At 42.7% G+C, this 19974-nt stretch overlaps 1 long non-coding RNA gene across 2 annotated transcripts in view; it reads right to left on the reverse strand.

Moving 5' to 3' along the window:
* Positions 1–10851: 10851 nt before the first annotated feature.
* Positions 10852–19974, reverse strand: part of LOC130273920 (uncharacterized) — a 50451-nt gene continuing 41328 nt past the window's right edge. The window contains exon 4 of one of the 2 annotated variants that reach the window (XR_008844180.1): positions 10852–10971. This is a non-coding gene — a long non-coding RNA (uncharacterized LOC130273920). Of the gene's footprint in view, positions 10972–12164; positions 12195–19974 lie in introns of those variants that run through there. The other variant, XR_008844179.1, reaches the window with a different exon arrangement.

The raw sequence follows: 19974 nt of genomic DNA on the forward strand, positions 1-19974 counted from the left end.
CCCGAAAAATCTTTTCGAGAGATAAGGATGTCCGCGGGTCACTAGCCATTCCCCGGCCGATGCGCGTCCTCCTCCGGTCCTCCTGCGGTCTTCTTGCGATCTTACGCCTCTCTATGGTTGTACGCAGTGACGTCCCGTGCGTACAACCATAGAGGCGCAGGAGTACCAGGAGGACCGGAGGAAGACGCGCGCCGGCCGGAGCCTGGTAAGTGACCGGCGGCACGTCATCTTCAGTGTTCCGGTCACGGCACCTACTGCTATGGTCCATAGGCCATAGCAGTAGATGGTGACCCCGGGCCGGAGGAGCGGTGACCGGAACACTGTGGGGGCAGCACACAGACATACAGCCTCCAGCCATACACTGTATATGGCTGGAAGCTGTATGTCTGTGGGGGGGAGCTGCCTACCATTGTGGGGGGACTATACTGCCAACTATTGTGGGGGAACTATACTGCCAACTGTTGTGGGGGAACTATACTGCCAACTATTGTGGGGGACCTATACTGCCAACTATTGTGGGGGAGAGCTGCCTACCATTGTGGGGGAACTATACTGCCAACTATTGGGGGGGAACTATACTGCCAACTATTGTGGGGGAACTATACTGCCAACTATTGTGGGGGAACTATACTGCCAACTATTGTTGGGGAACTATACTGCCAACTATTGTGGGGGGGGGAGCTGCCTACCATTGGGGGGAACTATACTGCCAACTATTGTGGGGGAACTATACTGCCAACTATTGTGGGGTAACTATACTGCCAACTATTGTGGGGGGGGGGGGGGGCTGCCTACCATTGTGGGGGAACTATACTGCCAACTATTGTGGGGGGGAGCTGCCTACTATTGTGGGGGAGCTGCTGACCTAATGTGGGGGAGTTGTCTACTATTGTGGGGGAACTGCTGACCTAATGTGGGGGAGCTGCCTACTATTGTGGGGAAACTGCTGACCTAATGTGGGGGAGCTGCCTACTATTGTGGGGGAACATGCTGCCTACCTAATGTGGGGGGAACTATACTGCCTACCTAATGGGGGGGGGGGGGGGCGACTACAAGGTACCGTACATCATGGTAGGAGGAGTAGTCTTATACTGCGAGTATATCCCAAAATCTATATTTTAACTGTGAAAGTTGGGGGTCGTCTTATACGCCCAGTCGTCTTATACGCCGGCATATACGGTATATGTGAGGGGCACATGTCAAGGGGCATTATATGTGGGGGCACATGACGGGGCATTATAAGTGAGGGGCACATGTCAGGGGGGCATTATATTGTGAGGGGCACAGGACATGGGGTATTATATATAAGGGGCACATGTCAGGGGGGCATGATATATATGAGGGGCACATGGCAGGGGGGCATTATATGTGGGGGCAAATGACAGGACCCCCCCCCCTGTCATGTGCCCCCACATATAATAAAAACTTATTGAAACTAAAAACAGTGTACCATCCTATGTATTTTCGGCTTAAAAAATGTGGCTCTCAAAATAAATTTCAATCATGGTTTTGGCGAGATTTGGCTCAGTTGAAAAAAAAGGTTGCCCACCACTGCTCTAGACTCTTCTGTGAGAACCTAGCACATATACCACTAGTTGTTTTCCCAACATTTCTATGCTCAAAGTACACCAGCCTGCGTAAACTGACATTAACCCCTTAAGGACCCAGCCAATTTTCACTGTAGGACCCGGCCATTTTTTGCACATCTGACCACTGTCACTTTAAACATTAATAACTCTGGGATGCTTTTATCTTTCATTCTGATTCCGTGATTGTTTTTTCATGACATATTCTACTTTATGTTAGTGGTAAAATTTTGTCGATATTTGCATCATTTCTTGGTGAAAAATTCCCAAATTTTATGAAAAATTTGAAAAATTAGCATTTTTCTAACTTTGAAGCTCTCTGCTTATAAGAAAAATAGACATTCCAAATAAATTATATATATATTGATTCACATATACAATATGTCTACTTTATGTTGGCATCATAAAGTTGCCATGTTTTTACTTTTGGAAGACATCAGAAGGCTTCAAAGTTCAGCAGCAATTTTCCAATTTTTCAAAAAAATTTCAAAATCTGAATTTTTCATGGACCAGTTCAGTTTTGAAGTGGATTTGAAGGGCCTTTATATTAGAAACACCCCATAAAAGACCCCATTATAAAAACTGCACCCCTCAAAGTATTCAAAATGATATTCAGTAAGTGAGTTAACCCTTTAGGTGTTTCACAGGAATAGCAGCAAAGTGAAGGAGAAAATTCAAAATCTTAATTTTTTACACGCGCATGTTCTTGTAGACCCATTTTTTGAATTTTTACAAGGGGTAAAAGGAGAAAAATCCTCTCAAAATTTGTAACCCAATTTCTCTCGAGTAAGCAAATACCTCATATGTATATGTCAAGTGTTCGGTGAGCGCAGTAGAGGGCTCAGAAGGGAAGGAGCGACAATGGGAATTTAGAGAGTGAGTTTTTTTTTAATGGTTTTTGGGGGGCATGTCACATTTAGGAAGCCCCTATGGTGCCAGAACAGCAGAAAACCCTCACATGGCATACCATTTTGGAAACTACAGCCCCCAAGGCATGTAACAAGGGGTGCAGTGAGCCTTAACACCCCCCAGGTGTTTGACGACTTTTCGTTAAAGTCGGATGTGTAAATGAAAAAAAAAAAATTTCACTGAAGTGCAGTTTTTCCCCCCCAAATTTACCATTTTTACAAAGGGTAATGGGAGAAAATGCCCCCCAAAATTTGTAACCCCATCTCTTCTGAGTATGGAAACACCCCATGTTAGGACGAAAAATGCTCTGCGAGCGAACTACAATGCTCAGAAGAGAAGGAGTCTCATTTGGCTTTTGGAAAGCAAATTTTGCTGAATTGGTTTTTGGGGGGCATGTCGCATTTACCAAGCCCCTATGGTGCCAGAACAGCAAAAAAAAAAACACATGGCATACTATTTTGGAAACTACACCCCTCAAGGAACGTAACAAGGGGTACATTTAGCCTTAACACCTCACAGACTTTTTGTTAAAGTTGGATGTGTAAATGAAAAAAATTATTTTTTTTCACTAAAATGCAGTTTTTCCCCCAAATTTTACATTTTTACAAGGGGTAATTGGAGAAAATTACCTCCAAAATTTATAACCCCATTTCTTCTGAGTATGGAAATACCCCATGTGTGGACGTCAAGTGCTCTGCTGGTGCAATTCAATGCTCAGAAGAGGAGAAGCGCCATTGAGCTTTTGAAAATGGTCAATTAGGGGAATGGAAGTCAGGGGCCATGTGCATTTATTTACAAAGCCCCCCGTGGTGCCAGCACAGTGGACCCCCCCCACATGTGACCCAATTTTGGAAACTACACCCCTCACAGAATTTAATAAGGGGTGCAGTGAGCATTTACACCCCACTGGTGTTTGACATCTTTGGAACAGTGGGCTGAGCAAATGAAAAATTACATTTTTCATTTTCACGGACCACTGGTCCAAAAATCTGTCAGACACCTGTGGGGCGTAAATGCTCACTATACCCCTTTTTACATTTGTTGAGGGGTGTAGTTTCCAAAATGGGGTCACATGTGTGTGTGTGTGGGGGGGGGGGTTCATTGTTCTGGCACTATGGGGGCTTTGTAAACACACGTGGCCTTCAATTCCGGACAAATTTTCTCTTCAAAAGCCCAATGGTGCTCCTTCTCTTCTGAGCATTGTAGTGCACCTGCAGAGCACTTTACATCCACATATGGGGTATGTTCTTACTCAGAAGGAATGGGGTTACAAATTTTGTTTTTTTTCCCTATTTTCCCTTGTGAAAATTAAAAATTTAGGGTAATTATTTTAGTGAAAAAAAACTTTTTTTTTCATTTTCCCATTCAACTTTAACAAAAATTTGTCAAACACCTGTGGGGTGTTAAGGCCCTTGTTACATTCCATGAGGGGTGTAGTTTCCAAAATGGGGTCACATGTGGGTATTTATTTTTTTGCGTTTATGTCAGAACCGCTGTAAAAATCAGCCACCCCTGTGCAAATCACCATTTTAGGCCTCAAATGTACATAGTGCACTCTCACTCCTGAGCCTTGTTGTGCGCCCGCAGAGCATTTTATGCCCATGTATGGGATATTTCCGTACTCGAGAGAAATTGCGTTACAGATTTTGGGGGTCTTTTTTTCCTTTTACCGCTTGTGAAAATAAAAAGTATGGGACAACATCAGCATGTTAGTGTACATTTTTTTTTATTTTTTTACACTAACAGGCTGGTGTAGCCCCCAACATTTCCTTTTCATAAGGGGTAAAAGGAAAAAAAGCCCCCCCCCAAAAAAATCTGTAGTACAATTGCTCCTGAGTATGCAAATACCCCTTATGTGGCCCTAAACTGTTTCCTTGAAATACGACAGGGCTCTGAAGTGAGAGCACCATGCGCATTTGAGGACTAAATTAGGGATTGCATAGGGGAGGACATAGGGGTATTCTACGCCAGTGATTCCCAAACAGGGTGCCTCCAGCTGTTGCTAAACTCCCAGCATGCCTGGACAGTCAGTGGCTGTCCGGAAATGCTGGGAGTTGTTGTTTTGCAACAGCTGGAGGCTCCATTTTGGAAATACTGCCGTACAATACGTTTTTCATTTTTATTGGGTGTGTTAGTGTAGTGTAGTGCAGTGTTTTTAGGGTACATTCGCACTGGCGGGCGTTTACGGTGAGTTCCCCGCTAGGAGTTTGCGCTGTGGCGAATAATTTATCTCAGCTCAAACTTGAAGCACAAAACTCACTGTAAACCTGCCCGTGTGAATGTACCCTTGTACATTCGTATAGGGGGGGGGGGGGGGGCAAACCTCCAGCTGTTGCAAAACTACAACTCCCAGCATGTACTGACAGACCGTGCATGCTGGGAGTTGTACTTTTGCAACAGCTGGAGGCATACTGGTTGGAAAACCTTCAGTTAGGTTCTGTATTTTCCAACCAGTGTGCCTCCAGCTGTTGCAAAAGTACAACTCCCAGCATGTACTGATTGCCAAAGGGCATTCTGGGAGATGTAGTTATGGAACAGCTGAAGGTACGCAAATACAACTCCCAGCATGCAGAGACAGCAGTTTGGGCATGCTGGGATCTGCAGTTTTGCAACATCTGGAGGGCTACAGTTTAGAGACCACTGCACAGTGATCTCCAAACTGTGGCCCTCCAGATGTTGCAAACTACAAATCCCAGCATGCCAAGACAGCAAACTGCTGTGTGGGCATTCTAGGAGTTGTAGTTTTGCAAGATCTAGAGGGCCACAGTTTAGAGACCACTGCACAGTGATCTCCAAACTGTAGCCCTCCAGATGTTGCTAGGCAACTCACCGGCCAGGGAGCCGCATTGCCGTCCACTGCTGCCACCGATCTCCGTCGCTGATTGTCGCCTCCGCCGCGGTAAGTTGACTTCGGCGACGGTCCTCTTCAGTTTCACCGCTCTGCCCGGCCTATTTTGGGTGGGCAGAACGGGGAAACCGAAAGTTAACCCCCCCGCCCCCCGATCTGCTATTGGTCATTGCTGAAAGTTAACCACCCCTGCCACCTCACTCCTATCTCTTCAGGGGGACCAGGGGTGTCTTGGACAACCCCGATCCCCCTTATTTTCCGGGTCACCATAGACCCGTATGATCTGGAATCGGTGCAAATCGCAGGTGTGAATTCACCTGCGATTTGCGGTGATCGCCGACATGGGGGAGTCTTGTGACCCCCCTGGGCATTTGCGCGGGGTGACTGCTGATCGATATCAGCAGTCACCCTGGTCCAGTCCCCACCCAGCACGCGGCAGGGACCGACATTCCCACGGACGTACGCGTACGTCCTTGGTCCTTAACTACCAGGGAGCTTAGACATACTCGTACGTCCATGGTCCTTAAAGGGTTACAGGGGTATTACATTAATTATTTGGAAAACATATATCAACTTTCATCAGAAAGTAAGCCAGATTGGGAAAATACTTATATAAAAAAAAACATAATCCTTCCAGTACTTATCAGTTACAGAAGTTGAGTGGTTCTTTTCCGTCAAACTGCTCTCTAATGTCACATGTCTGGGGAACTGGCCAGATTTGGAGCTAATGCCCATAGCAAAACTATCCTGCTCCGGACAGTTCCTGACACACACAGAGGTGTTAGTAGAGAGCCCGGTTGTCAGACAGAACAAAACAACTCAACTTCATCAGCTGATAACTAATGGACGGCTTAAGGTTTGCTAATCAAAGTAATTTCAATATCTGTACAACTTTCTTGAGAAACTTGTTATTTCCTAAAAACTTGGTTATGGAATACCCCTTTAATTTAAAAAATCCAATCAAGCTCTATTGTTTTGAGTTTTAAAAATGTACAACTTCACAATCATCACATGGAGGCTGGTTTGCCCTTAAGTTCCTTAAAGGAAAACTGTCAGCTGACTCCCCTCGCACTAACCAGCGGTACTGGCTGATAGTGCGGGGGGCGCTGATCAGTTTGATGCTTACTGTTCCCGGATCCACCTGGCCGTTCGCCGATATGTTCATTTTCCCTATATGCTAATTAAGTGCTAATTGACACAGGCGGCGATAACTGGCACTCTGACGTCACCACTGCCGGCCGCAGCGTCGCCCAGCTCATCAACATTCCTCCCCTCCCTCCGCCTCTCCCTCTTCTCCCTGCTCTGTAAATGCTTTACATTTTGCGCCAAAACAACATTTTGGACCTTTTTTGGAATGCCATTTCCACACATTTTTAGTCTGGAAAAAATACATCTTACATTTCAGATGTAGGTCCAGATTTACAACGAATCCTTACTTATATTAGTTTGAGTTTGTCTGAATTAATGAAAAAACATAGGTGCATTGGATACAATGTAAATATTGCTAAATGTCCTCTACCAGATTAAAAACTTAATAAAAGTATTATGCTGTGTATGTTGTCCTCTTCATTACCTGCCCCCTGCAGTTTAAAATTTTCTTTTACACCCAGTATTTCCTTCAGAATCCTATTTCAAAGCTTGCTCATTGCAGGCAGTGTTCAATGTAGCTGAGGTGCGCCATGCAGCGTGTACCGCGCTTAATCCCGTCTGTATGATTGACAGGCAGGGAGCTGACAGTGTCCTGGATGCACTATTAGAGTTAGGACTCATGCATGATTATGAACTCTAGGAGAGACTTTATGATGGGACATGTAGTGAGACCCCTAGTGGCCAGATTTGACAGGTCTTAATTAAATATATCAATGTAAGGTTTAGGTAATTTCATGGTATTACAAAGCTTAGCATTAGACATTAATTAAAAACATAGAAAAAAATAAGTGTGATGACAGGTACTCTTTAAAGGAGATGTCCTGTGCAGACTTTTTCTATTCCATCCTGCCCGGGCTGCAAAAAAGACAAAACAAACTTTCACTTACCTTCCAACGTTCCGCCGGAGCTCCGCAACAGCTGATCGGTCGGCCGGGCTGTTTACTGCCTACTGCCTTTAGCCCGGTAAATCACACGGCGCTTCAGCCTATCACCAGCCGCCGCGATGTCCCGCTGTTGCAGAGCTCCGGGGGAACATAGGAAGGTAAGTGAAAGTTTGTTTTGTCCTGTTTTGCAGCCCGGGCAGGATGGAATAGAAAAAGTCTGCACCAGAGTTCTCCTTTAATGAATTATGACTGTGTAATCCAAATGTGTTGAAAGGTGTATGATTATGGTTTTTCTATATGTTTTTTTAAATTTTAGCAAATGGATGCTTTACTTCCCATAATCATGTTATGGCGGAATGCTCAAATTCGCAATATTAGGCAAAATACCGTTGTTGTCAGAATCGAATTTTCAAAAACAGTGATTGAATTTTCAAAAACAGGCTCACATTAAATTTGTTCACAGAATAAGAGGTGAAACTGCATTTCCGGATTTCCGAAGCGGCAGTTTCAGAAATTTTGCAAAAAATTTACCATCTGTTAGAAAGTAAAACTAATCGCTCACATGCTATTCCTGGCATAACCAAACTACTTGCTGTATTACATTTCTTTTGCTCTGGTTCCTTTCAATATTGCATTGGTGGCAAATTAGGTTTGAATCAGCCTTCTTTCAGCAGAATTCTAAGGCCAGTGGTTGATGCAATTGTGTCTATTGCTGGAGATTACATTTTTTTCCCATAATCACAACGAGAGCAAACTGCTATAGTGGCCCAGTTGTATGGGAAGGCAGGATTCCCGTGTGTCGGGCCTCATCGACTGCACTCATGTGGCCTTACTTCCCCCAAATGCTGATGAAGATATGTATAGAAACAGGAAAATGTTTCACTCCTTAAATATTCAAGTTGTTTGTGGTCCAAACATGGAAATTTTGGACCTAGTTGCCAAATATCCGAGATCCAATCACGACTCTTATATATTGGTAAACAGCCGCATTGGAGAGCTATTCCGTAATGGAGAGTATGGCTTCTTGGTAAGTAGACTTGACTTTTTTTGGGGGACATAGGTTGCCTCAGGGGAAATGTGGGACCTCCAAAATAATACAATTACACAGGTGTGTTAACGGTCAAGGCTTAATAGTTAATTAAGAATATTTAAAACTAAAATTTGAACTTGGCAACCTATCTGTACTCCTGAAAGACTGGAGCAATAAAGGCATTCAATAAGTGACAAGTTAACAGCAGTTTGGACATTCATTGCAACATAAAGTAAGGTGATTACACCTGTGCATGACATCATACCTTATTTGAAGCTTGTTGTTTTTTGACATCTTGGATTTCCCTGTCAATATGTAATTTAATGGTCCTAAAAATTAATATAGAGAAGTCTGCTTAAAGGGGTACTCCGGCGTTTAGACATCTTATCCCCTATCCAAAGGATAGGGGATAAGATGCCTGATCGCGCGGGTCCCGCCGCTGGGTCTTGCACGCAGCACCCCAGTTAAAATCAGTCCCCGGAGCATGTTCGCTCCGGGTCTGATTACCGGCGACCACGGGGCAGGTGGCGTGTGACGTCACGCCTCCGCCCCCGTGTGACGTCACGCTCCGCCCCTCAATGCAAGCCTATGGGAGGGGGCAAATTGGAAAAAGCCTCCTTTGGCTGTCTGGGCATGCTGGGAGTTGTAGTTTAGCAACAGCTGGAGTTTCCCTGTCTGGTAAGACACTGGCAGAAGGGTCTGTTCACTTTATACAAAACAGACAATGTTAACAGAGCCTTACACCCTTACCAGCCTGGATCCTGTCTGTAGCTCCGCCCCCTAATGATGTCATCACTAAGGGCAGAGCTACACGGACCTGCGGGGACTGGAGGGAGGTAAGAGGACTTCTTCCTCAATTGTATACACTATATACAGCTATCTATAGATAGCTGTATATATTGTATACTACCCAAAGGGTTAACCTACACTGTCCAGCAGTGTAAATTAACTCTTTCCTTGCTGGGCTGGCTTAGAGCACCGCTCAGCAAGGGATTAAGTGAGCCAGCAATGTGTATACTGTATATACATTGTAGGCTCACTGTAAGTTCTTGCTGGGCAGTAGATATATGATGTATATCTACTGCTCAGCATCACCTGTTCTCCCGACTTTGTAGCCTTGAGAACAGCCGAGTCCCGACATTCACATCAGGACGATCGCAGCGGGTGTCAGGAGAAGTGACATCCGCTATGATCTGTCCCTTACTGCAGGTACTACTGCTCCCAACATGGAGCACACTCTGCTCCATGCTGGGAGCTGTAGTATCTGCATTAATAGACAGATCGCAGCGAGTGTAACTCCTGACACCCACTGTGATCCTCCTGTATAATGTATAGATGCGGCCGCTCTTCTATGGTCCCCTGCGCTGACGTATATATACACATATTCATATTTCCCACAGAGTTGTGATTGGCTGGAACCATCTGGCCAATCACAGCTCTCTGCGGGAAATATGAATAGGTGTATATATACGGCAGTGCAGGGGACCATAGAAGAGCAGCCGCATCTATACATTATACAGGAGGATCGCAAAAGGGAGATCTGTGAATTAATACAGGTACTACTACTCCCATCATGGATCAGTGTGTTCCATGCTGGGAGTAATATTACTACCTAAAAAATAAAATAAAAAAAGTGAAAAACACACACACACTACAATTTTATTATTGTTGGCTACATTTTTAGTTCCCTGCCCGCCCACATAAATTGATCCCTGTTTGAAAATGAATAAAAATTTTGTTATAAAAAAGATAAATTTCATTAAATACAATTTTTTCCATCACTACAGTATCTTTTTTATTATTATTTTTTAATGGTACCCTACGAAATTTTAATAAAAAAGGTATCTCCAACACTTTTTTGGATCGCTAAAGTCCAAAACAGAATAAAAACTGCCTGAAAAAACGCCAAAGTTAAAACCCACATGGCGTTTTTCTTGGCGTTTTTTCACTCCCATAGACTTCTATGGGAGGAAAACGGCAATATTTTCCCAAAAAAACGCCAAAGTCTCAACAAGAGGACATTTTTTAAAAACTGCCAAGGAGCGCAAAAATGCCAAAAGAATTAAAAAAAGCCAAACTGAAAAACGCCAAGTGGATTTGACATTTTGCAGTACCTTATTGACTTGCAGCTAACATCTGGCCGCAGAGTTTTTTCACACAAAAAAACGCCATGTGGCAGAATGGGCGTTTTTATTGGCGTTTTTGTAAAATAAAAACAAGTGGAAGCCTAGCCTTAGAGAAGGTTCACAAAGACAGCAAGCAACCAGAGACCTTCCCCCTCACCACACAAACCACACAACATTATTGGTTATTCCTGCGGAGAATCACAAACAGGGTAAAGGCAGGCAAATGTGGCTCACATGCAAACTTTCATTGGAACAGAAACATATTCTGATAATGATAGTGAACAATTTGGGCATCATTTTTAACACAAAAACAACCTACCTCTTCTGCTAAAACATCTGTTTCACGCTGAGAGAAATTCTTAGACTTCAATTTCACCATTTTAGTACCAACACCAGAGACACCAGGCTCAGAATTGGGTGAAAGCTGAGGGGAATCGTCCTGAGAGGGGGTACAGAGGGCTCCATTTATCAAGTCACTCACAGGCAGCTGGGAAAAGCAGAGACGGACAACAAAACCATACATTACATTAAGTATTCCACAAAGGACAGAGAAATGTCCTTAAAAATATAATAAACAGAATGAAGTTTATAACCTGAGCCAAAGAACAGAAGATAGACTGTCCGGAAAGTCCGCATAGACTTTTCAGGCAACGCATCTAAAGTAGACTGAGGGTGGAGGTGGGAATTCCATGCGACACTGTGCGACTTTTGATAAATTTGGCGCACAATAGACACCACACTAGCGACATACGCTGGTCTATAACCATACCTAAAATAGACTACATTAGTAAATCTCCCCCATTATGTATAAACCTTGCAAAGTTGCTCTCCTCTTGGCTCTCTGGTGCCACCTACTGAAGTCAGCTTGCCTGTCAGTCAGTGCATAGGGTAGAATATATTATTATAATACTGTATATACAGAGCAATCTGGCACCGCTCCACACCAAGTAACTACCTCCAGCACTTGCCTCTATCGCTCTGAATCCTTTATCTGAACTCAGTCCGTGGTGCGGACAATGTATGTGGAGAGAATCAAACTATATAAACTTGAGAAGTAGGAACTGTCTCATTCCCCATTGCTGAGAAATGTCTTTATTTAAATATACTTACACAACGGTGCAGAACATAGACATACAGCAGGGGTATATATAAGACAGAAGCGATCTTGATTTCGTGATCACCTAGGCAGGGCTCAAGTCCTGCAGGAATGTGTGGGAACTGAGTTCCTGCACGTTTTCCACAGCAGGAACACTTCCCGTTAGCAGGAGTCCTGCAGGACAAGCCAGTATGTGGAAGAGTTCTCACGCTTTTCTTTCCAGAACTTGACCCCTGCCCCTATGTCTTATACACCCCCGTTGTATGTCTATGTTCTGCACCTTTTTGTAAGTATATTTAAATAAAAAAAGAAGTTTCTCAACAACGTTGAGTGTGACAGTTCCTACTTCTCAAGGTTATATAGTAGAATATATTATTCAAGCCGTATTTTCAAGTCAAGCAGGGTTCTGGCTGGCAGAAAGGACTTTGTTGTGGGATGAGATGGGTAGATGGGATCAGATTATCTGTGGACTACTGTTCCATGTTCCATTTTTCTGCTAGTTTTCAAAGCACTAACTGTAAGAGCCAGGCAGGAGCATTCATAGCGGAATATCAGGACTGCACTTGCTAAAGACTAAGAAGGAGATTTATCAAGCTCTGTAGTAGATTTTTTTTGCATTACAAAATGTCGCATGCACTTACGCACGTGCAAATTTTCTATATATGCTGCGACTTTATGATTTTTGCTTTTTCCAAAGCACATTTCTGAAATCTGCTCAGCTCTGCTCACTTTGCAGTGGTCATGTATTTATCAAATGTGATAGTCGCTATTTATGAAGAAAAAAAGTCACATCTCCATTTAAAAATCGCATTGTATTCCAGGTCCAACCTGGCTTACAGAAAGTGCATATGTCCGCAGAAAAGGAAATTAACACCCACAACTGTTCTTGTTCTGCATCATGTAACAAAGCTACATCAGCTGACTAGTCAGGTCTCAGCCACAAGCTGTTCCGTACGCTGGAGTCGGCAGCTCGTGATGGCATAGCCCCACCCCCTCATGATGTCACACCCCGCCCCTCAATACAAGTCTATGGGAGGGGCCCCCTACCATAGACTGCCCCTCCCCTCCCATAGACTTCCATTGAGGGGTCGGGGTGTGACATCATGAGGGGCCGGTGCTATGCCATCACGAGCTGTGGACTCCTGCGTTCGGAACAGCTTGTTCCAAACGCTGAGCAGCGAAGTACCCCTTTAAAAAGGTGAGTATGCTCTATTTCCATTTTATTATTTTACACCCCTAGCAGGCCCTTATGGTTTTTTTTTTTTTTGTTCAAATCTGAGAACTTATTTATGGTGACAAGCATTGACAGCAAGATTACCTTCAATAGGTGGCACCAGAGAGACAGCTTTTTTTTCCTTCTGGAGGAGAACTTTGCATACTTTATTTTTCTAAAGGGAGCCTCGCATGGCCTATAAGACTCCCTATGTCAGTTTGGCAGTCTTCTGAAGGAGACTTGTTACACCCTCAGTCTCATATATAAACCTAATTAATTGGAAGGATTAAGATTTTTTAATAGAAGTAATTTTCAAATCTGTTTAACTTTCTGGAGCCAGTTGATATAAAAAAAAATAGTTTTTTTCCTGGAATACCCCTTTAATCTCTTAAGGACCCAGCCATTTTACACCTTAGGACCCGGCCATTTTTCGAACATCTGACCACTGTCACTTTAAACATTAATAACTTTGGAATGCTTTTAGTTATCATTCTGATTCCGAGATTGTTTTTTCGTGACATATTCTACATTAACATAGTGGTAAAATTTTTTGGTAACTTGCTTCCTTTCTTGGTGAAAAATCCCAAAATTTTATGAAAAATTTGAAAATTTTGCATTTTTCTAACTTTGAAGCCCTCTGCTTGTAAGGAAAATGGATATTCAAAATTTTTTTTTTATTCACATATACAATATGTCTACTTTATGTTTGCATCATAAAATTGATGAGTTTTTACTTTTGGAAGACACCAGAGGGCTTCAAAGTTCAGCAGCAATTTTCCAATTTTTCACAAAATTTCCAAACTCACTATTTTTCAGATACCAGTTTAGGTTTGAAGTGGATTTGAAGGGTCTTCGTCTTAGAAATACCCCACAAATGACCCCATTATAAAAACTGCACCCCCAAAGTATTCAAAATGATATTCGGTCAGCCTTTTAACCCTTTAGGTGTTTCACAGGAATAGCAGGAAAGTGAAGGAGAAAATTCACAATCTTCATTTTTTACACTCGCATGTTCTTGTATACCAAATTTTTGCATTTTTACAAGGGGTAAAAGGAGAAAATTTATAATTATATTTGTAGCCCAATTTCTCTCGAGTAAGCACATACCTCATATGTCTATGTAAATTGTTCGGCGAGCGCAGTAGAGGGCTCAAAAGCGAAGGAGCGACAAGGGGATTTTGGAGAGTAAGGTTTTCTGAAATGGTTTTTGGGGGGCATGTTGCATTTAGGAAGCCCCTATGGTGCCAGAACAGCAAAAAAAAAAACACATGCCATACCATTTTGGAAACAAGACCCCTTGAGGAACGTAACAAGGAATTAAGTGAGCCTTAATACCCCACATGTGTTTCACGACTTTTGCATATGTAAAAAAATTAAATTAAATTTCACTAAAATGTGTGTTTCCCCCCAAATTTCACATTTCTGCAAGGGTTAATAGCAGAAAATACCCCCCAAAATTGTAACCCCATCTCTTCTGAGTATGGAGGTACCCCATAAGTTCACCTGAAGTGCACTACGGGAGAACTACAATGCTCAGAAGAGAAGGAGTCATATTTGGCTTTTTGAGAGCAAATTTTGCTCGGGGGGCATGTCGCATTTAGGAAGCCCCTATGGTGTCAGGACAGCAAAATAACCCCCACATGGCATACCATTTTGGAAACTAGACCCCTTGAGGAACATAACAAGGGGTACAGTGAGCATTTACCCCCCACTGGTGTCTGTCAGATCTTTGGAACAGTGGGCTGTACGAAATTTTTAATTTGCACAGCCCACTGTTCCAAAGATCTGTCAGACACCAGTGGGGTTTAAATTCTCACTGCACCCCTCATTACATTCCGTGAGGGGTGTAGTTTCCGAAATGGGGTCACATGTGTTTTTTTTTTTTTTTTTTTGCGTTTGTCAAAACCGCTGTAACAATCAGCCACCCCTGTGCAAATCACCTCAAATGTACATGGCGCACTCTCCCTTCTGGGCCTTGTTGTGCGCCCCCAGAGCACTTTGGGCCCACATATGGGGTATCTCCGTAGTTGGGAGAAATTGCGTTACAAATTTTGGGGGGCTTTTTTCCCTTTTACCTCTTGTCAAAATGAAAAGTATAGGGCAACACCAGCATGTTGGTGTAAAAAATGTATTTTTTTACACTAACATGCTGGTGTAGACCCCAACTTCACATTTTCATAAGGGGTGAAAGGAGAAAAAGCCCCCGAAAATTTGTTAGGCAATTTCTCCCGAGTACGGCGATACCCCATATGTGGCCCTAAACTGTTGCCTTGAAATACGACAGGTCTCCAAAGTGAGAGCGCCATGCGCATTTGAGGCCTTAATTAGGGATTTGCATAGGGGTGGACATAGGGGTATTCTACGCCAGTGATTCCCAAACAGGGTGCCTCCAGCTGTTGCAAAACTCCCAACATGCTTGGACAGTCAACGGCTGTCCAGCATGCTGGGAGTTGTAGTTTTGCAACACCTGGAGGACTACAGTTTGCAGACCACTAAAACAGTGGTTCCCAATCTGTGCCCTTCCAGATGTTGCAAAACTACAACTCCCAGTATGCCAAAACTGTCCAGGCATGCTGGGAGTTGTAGTTCTGCAACATCTGAAGGGCCAGATGTTACAGAACTACAACTCCCAGCATGCCTGGACAGTAAGGGCATGCTGAGGATGTGTAGTTTTGCAACATCTGGAAGGGCACAGTGGTCTCCAAACTGTGGACCTCCAGATGTTGCAAAACTACAACTCCCAGCATGTCTGGGCATGCTGGGAGTTGTAGTATACAGGGTCCCATTACAGCAATGCATGTCGCTTTACGGCGACGTGCATTGCTGTAAAGGGCCCGACCGCGGCTGAAGATCCACTCACCTGTCGCCGCCGCCGTCTTCATCGCCGGGATCCAGGTCTTCAGGGACCGGAAACCGCCAGGGCGTATGGATACGCCCTGGGTCCTTAAGGCCCAGGGTGTGAGGGCGTATCCATACGCCCTGGGTCCTTAAGAGGTTAAGGGCCAGGCCCATTTTGGCCTTAAGGACCAGACCAATTTTATTTTTGCATTTTCGTTTTTTCCTCCTCGCCTTCTGAAAATCATAACTCTTTTATATTTCCATCCACAGACCCAGATAAGGGCTTGTTTTTTGATTCACCAATTGTACTCATTTTACCATAAAATGTACGGTGCAACCAAACAAATATTATTTATGTGGAAAAATTGAAAAGAAAACCGCAATTTAGCAAATTTTGGAAGGTTTTGTTTTCACGCTGTACACTTTCCTGTAAAAATTACATGTTTTCTTTATTCTGTGGTCAATATGATTAAAATGATACACATGTTATATACTTTTCTATAATTGTACCGCTTAAAAAAAATCTCAAACTATTTTAACAAAATGAGTATGTTTGAAATTTCCCTATTTTGACCACCTATAACTTTCAGATTTTTCCATATATGGGGCAGTATGAGGGCTAATTTTGCCATGATCTGTAGTTTTTATCGGTACCACTTTTGCATAGGTTTTACTTTTTAGAAATGTTTTATACATTTTTTGGGGAATAAAATGTGACAAAAAAGCAGCAATTTACGTTTACGCCGATCACTGTACGGGATAATTAACAATATATTTTAATAGTTCAGACTTTTTTGCATGCGGTGATACCAAATATGTGTATTCATTATTTTATTTTTATGCTTTTTGGGGGGTAAAATGGGAAAAACAGACATTTTACTTTTTTATTGGGGGAGGGGATTTTTCACATTTTTTAATTTTTTTCTTTTTACACTTTAATAGTCTCCATAGGGGACTGTTTATAGCAATCATTTGATTGCTAATACTGTTCAGTGCTATGTATAGGACATAGCACTGATTAGTGTTATCGGTGATCTTCTGCTCTGGTCTGCTTGATCTCCAACCAGAGCAGAGGACCCCAGGAGACAGCTGGAGCCAGATGAGGGGACCGCCGGCTGCCATACTGGGTGATCGGATCCCCGCGACAGCGCTGCGGGCGTTCCGATCATCGATTCAAAGTACCGCACTGCCGCAGATGATATTATCTGTATTGATCACAGCATTTGAGGGGTTAATGGCGGACATTCGCGCGATCGCGCATGTCTGCCATTACTGGCGGGTCCCTGGCTGCTGATAGCAGCCAGGACCTGCGGCACATGACGCGAGCACCAGTCCGGCGCTCGTGGTCATGGCGGCGCGTAAATGTATGTCATGGTGCGTTAAGTACCACGGCACCACGACACCATTTACGTCCATTGTCGTTAAGGGGTTAAAGGAGTAGTCTGATGAAAGAAACTGTCTTTTACCTGCCTTGATCCCCTGATTGGATGAGCATGCATGTGACCTCATATCATCAAACCTGGAAGAGCCAGAGAGCAGGAATTCTGTTGTACTGTAGTGGGAGCAAGGGAGGAGACATTTTACTAACCCCCTCCCTGACCAGATTTTAAAGGGGTACTCCCCTGGAATACTTTTTTTTTTTTTTTAACATCAACTGGTGCCAGAAAGTTAAACAGATTTGAAAATTACTTATATTTAAATATATTTAAATCTTAATCCTTCCAGTACTTATCAACTGCTATATGCTCCACAGGAAATGATTTTCTTTTTTAATTTCCTTTCTGTCTGACCAGAGTGCTCTCTGCTGACACCTCTGTCCATTTTTGGAACTGTCCTGAGCAGGATAGGTTTGCTATGGGGATTTACTCCTATTCTGGATAGTTCCTAAAATGGACAGAGGTGGCAGCAGAGAGCACTGTGGTCAAACAGAAAAAAGAAAAGAACTTCTGCTGGAGCATACAGCAGCTGATAAGTACTGGAAGGGTTAAGATTTTTTAATAGAAGTAATTTACAAATCAAAATAGTGATGAGACGATAAAGGAGAGGGTACACAAAAGGCAACTTCACTTTAATTATGGTGCAGCACGATATCGGCAACCTAACTATCTGTCTAGACACAGAAGAAAGCACGTACTTACACTCACCGCTCAGTGGAGACAGCTTAGTGTAGAAGTCCAGTGTACCGGGGGGGGGGGGGCTGGATCCTACACCGACTTCTACACCGAGCTGTCTCCGCTGAGCGGTGAGTGCACGAACATGCTTTCTTCTGTGTCTATAATTTACAAATCAGTTTAACTTTCTGGCACTAGTTGATTAAAAAGATAAAATAAAATAATGTTTTCCAGTGGAGTACCCCTTTAACAAGAAGCTGTTCGCAGTCATTAAAGTCATGCCTGACCTGATTTTTTTTTTTATTGATTCTCTTGTCTTTAAATATACTGAAAAGAATAACAAACATACATATTTATTAATATTTACAAATTATTTTGCTACTATACTATAACATTTTTGTAAATAATAGTGTGTGCTGGCCCTGAGAGACTGAGTGCCTCTTTAACACCACTATATGGATATTCCAGTGACAGGAGCAGACCAGGATGCTGCTGTGCCAAGGTATGCTGCTGACATTTTGTTATAAGTAGTTCAAAATAGCTAAACAATTGCTCTGTATACTAAATAGTATATTATATATACTGTTCCACAATATTCCTCAAGGTGGAGCTCTACATCTTCTTTTTGTAAGGGACTCCTGATTGCAGTTTAACCCCTTAAAACCAGAGTTGTTTCTGGTCTTAAAGGGGTACTCCGGTGAAAACCTTTTTTCTTTTAAATTATCTGGTGGCAGAAAGTTAAACATATTTGTATATTACTTCTATTAAAAAATCTTAATCCTTCCTGTACTTATTAGCTGCTGAATACTACAGAGGAAATTATTTTCTTTTTGGAATGCTCTCTGATGACATCACGAGCACAGTTCTCTCTGCTGACGTTATTATAATAATGCTTTATTTATTGTTGTTCTTAGTGGGATTTGAACCCAAGTCCCCAGCACTGCAAGGCAGCAGTGCTAACCACTGAGCCACCATGCTGCCCTTAGCACACATCTGCTATGCATGGTTGCTAAAATGGACAGAGATGTCAGCAGAGAGCACTGTGCTTGTGATGTCATCAGTGTTCCAAAAAGAAAGGAGTTTCCTCTGTAGCATTCAGCAGCTAATAAGTACTGGAAGGATTAAGATTTTTTAATAGAAGTAATTTACAAATATGTTTAACTTTCTGCCACCAGTTGATTTAAAAGAAAAAAGGTTTTCACCGGAGTACCCCTTTAATAACCAAGCAGAGTTCATCAACTTTTAAAGGCTGTCAGAATTTATTTTCAGACTTTTCTTATGATATAGTTCTTTATTGTCAGTATGACTACTTTCTGCTATTGCAGAGTTCCCCATCTGAAGCCCCAGCATTTTTAGTGACTTGTATTTGTTTGCTAAATATAGGCTTTCCTGTAGGCTTGCTGTTGCAATCTTGAGAGAACCATGTGTTATCTGCTTGTGTGCCCAGAAATAGTGCTGCAAAAGACAACCCTACATTTTTTTCTAGTAGCAGTGTTCATGCTATGTTCACACAGCTATTCAGTGTTTATTTTAAGTGGTTTCTAGTAGTTCTAAGGGGACACCTTTTAAACTGACTTTTGCTGATATGGCCTTTTAAGCCATGTTGTCATTGTCATCACATAATCAGGGCAAATTCTAGCTTTTCTGCTGCCTGTGGTGAGAGTTGAAATGGCGCTAATACAGTGTTTTATTCAGAACTGTTTAGCCTTTTCAACGTGGCCTGCACAATACTTCCCCATAATTCTGTACCACTTCTCTACTTATATGCAAGCTACCATTTAAACATACAGTCATGGCCGTAAATGTTGGCACCCCTGAAATTTTTCAAGAAAATGAAGCATTTCTCACAGAAAAGGATTGCAGTAACACATGTTTTGCTATACACATGTTTTTTTTTTCCCTTTGTGTGTATTGAAACTAAACCAAAAAAGGGAGGAAGAGAAGAAAAAATGAAATTGGACATAATGTCACACCAAACTCCAAAAATGGGCAAGACAAAATTATTGGCACCCTTAACTTAAAGGGGTATTCCAGGCAAAAACATTTTTTTTATATATCAACTGGCTCCGGAAAGTTAAACAGATTTGTAAATTACTTCTATTAAAAAATCTTAATCCTTCCAATAGTTATTAGCTTCTGAAGTTGAGTTGCTGTTTTCTGTCTAACTGCTTTCTGATGACTCAC

This window comes from Hyla sarda, chromosome 5, assembly GCF_029499605.1.
Source record: "Hyla sarda isolate aHylSar1 chromosome 5, aHylSar1.hap1, whole genome shotgun sequence".
NCBI classification, from domain to species: domain Eukaryota; kingdom Metazoa; phylum Chordata; class Amphibia; order Anura; family Hylidae; genus Hyla; species Hyla sarda.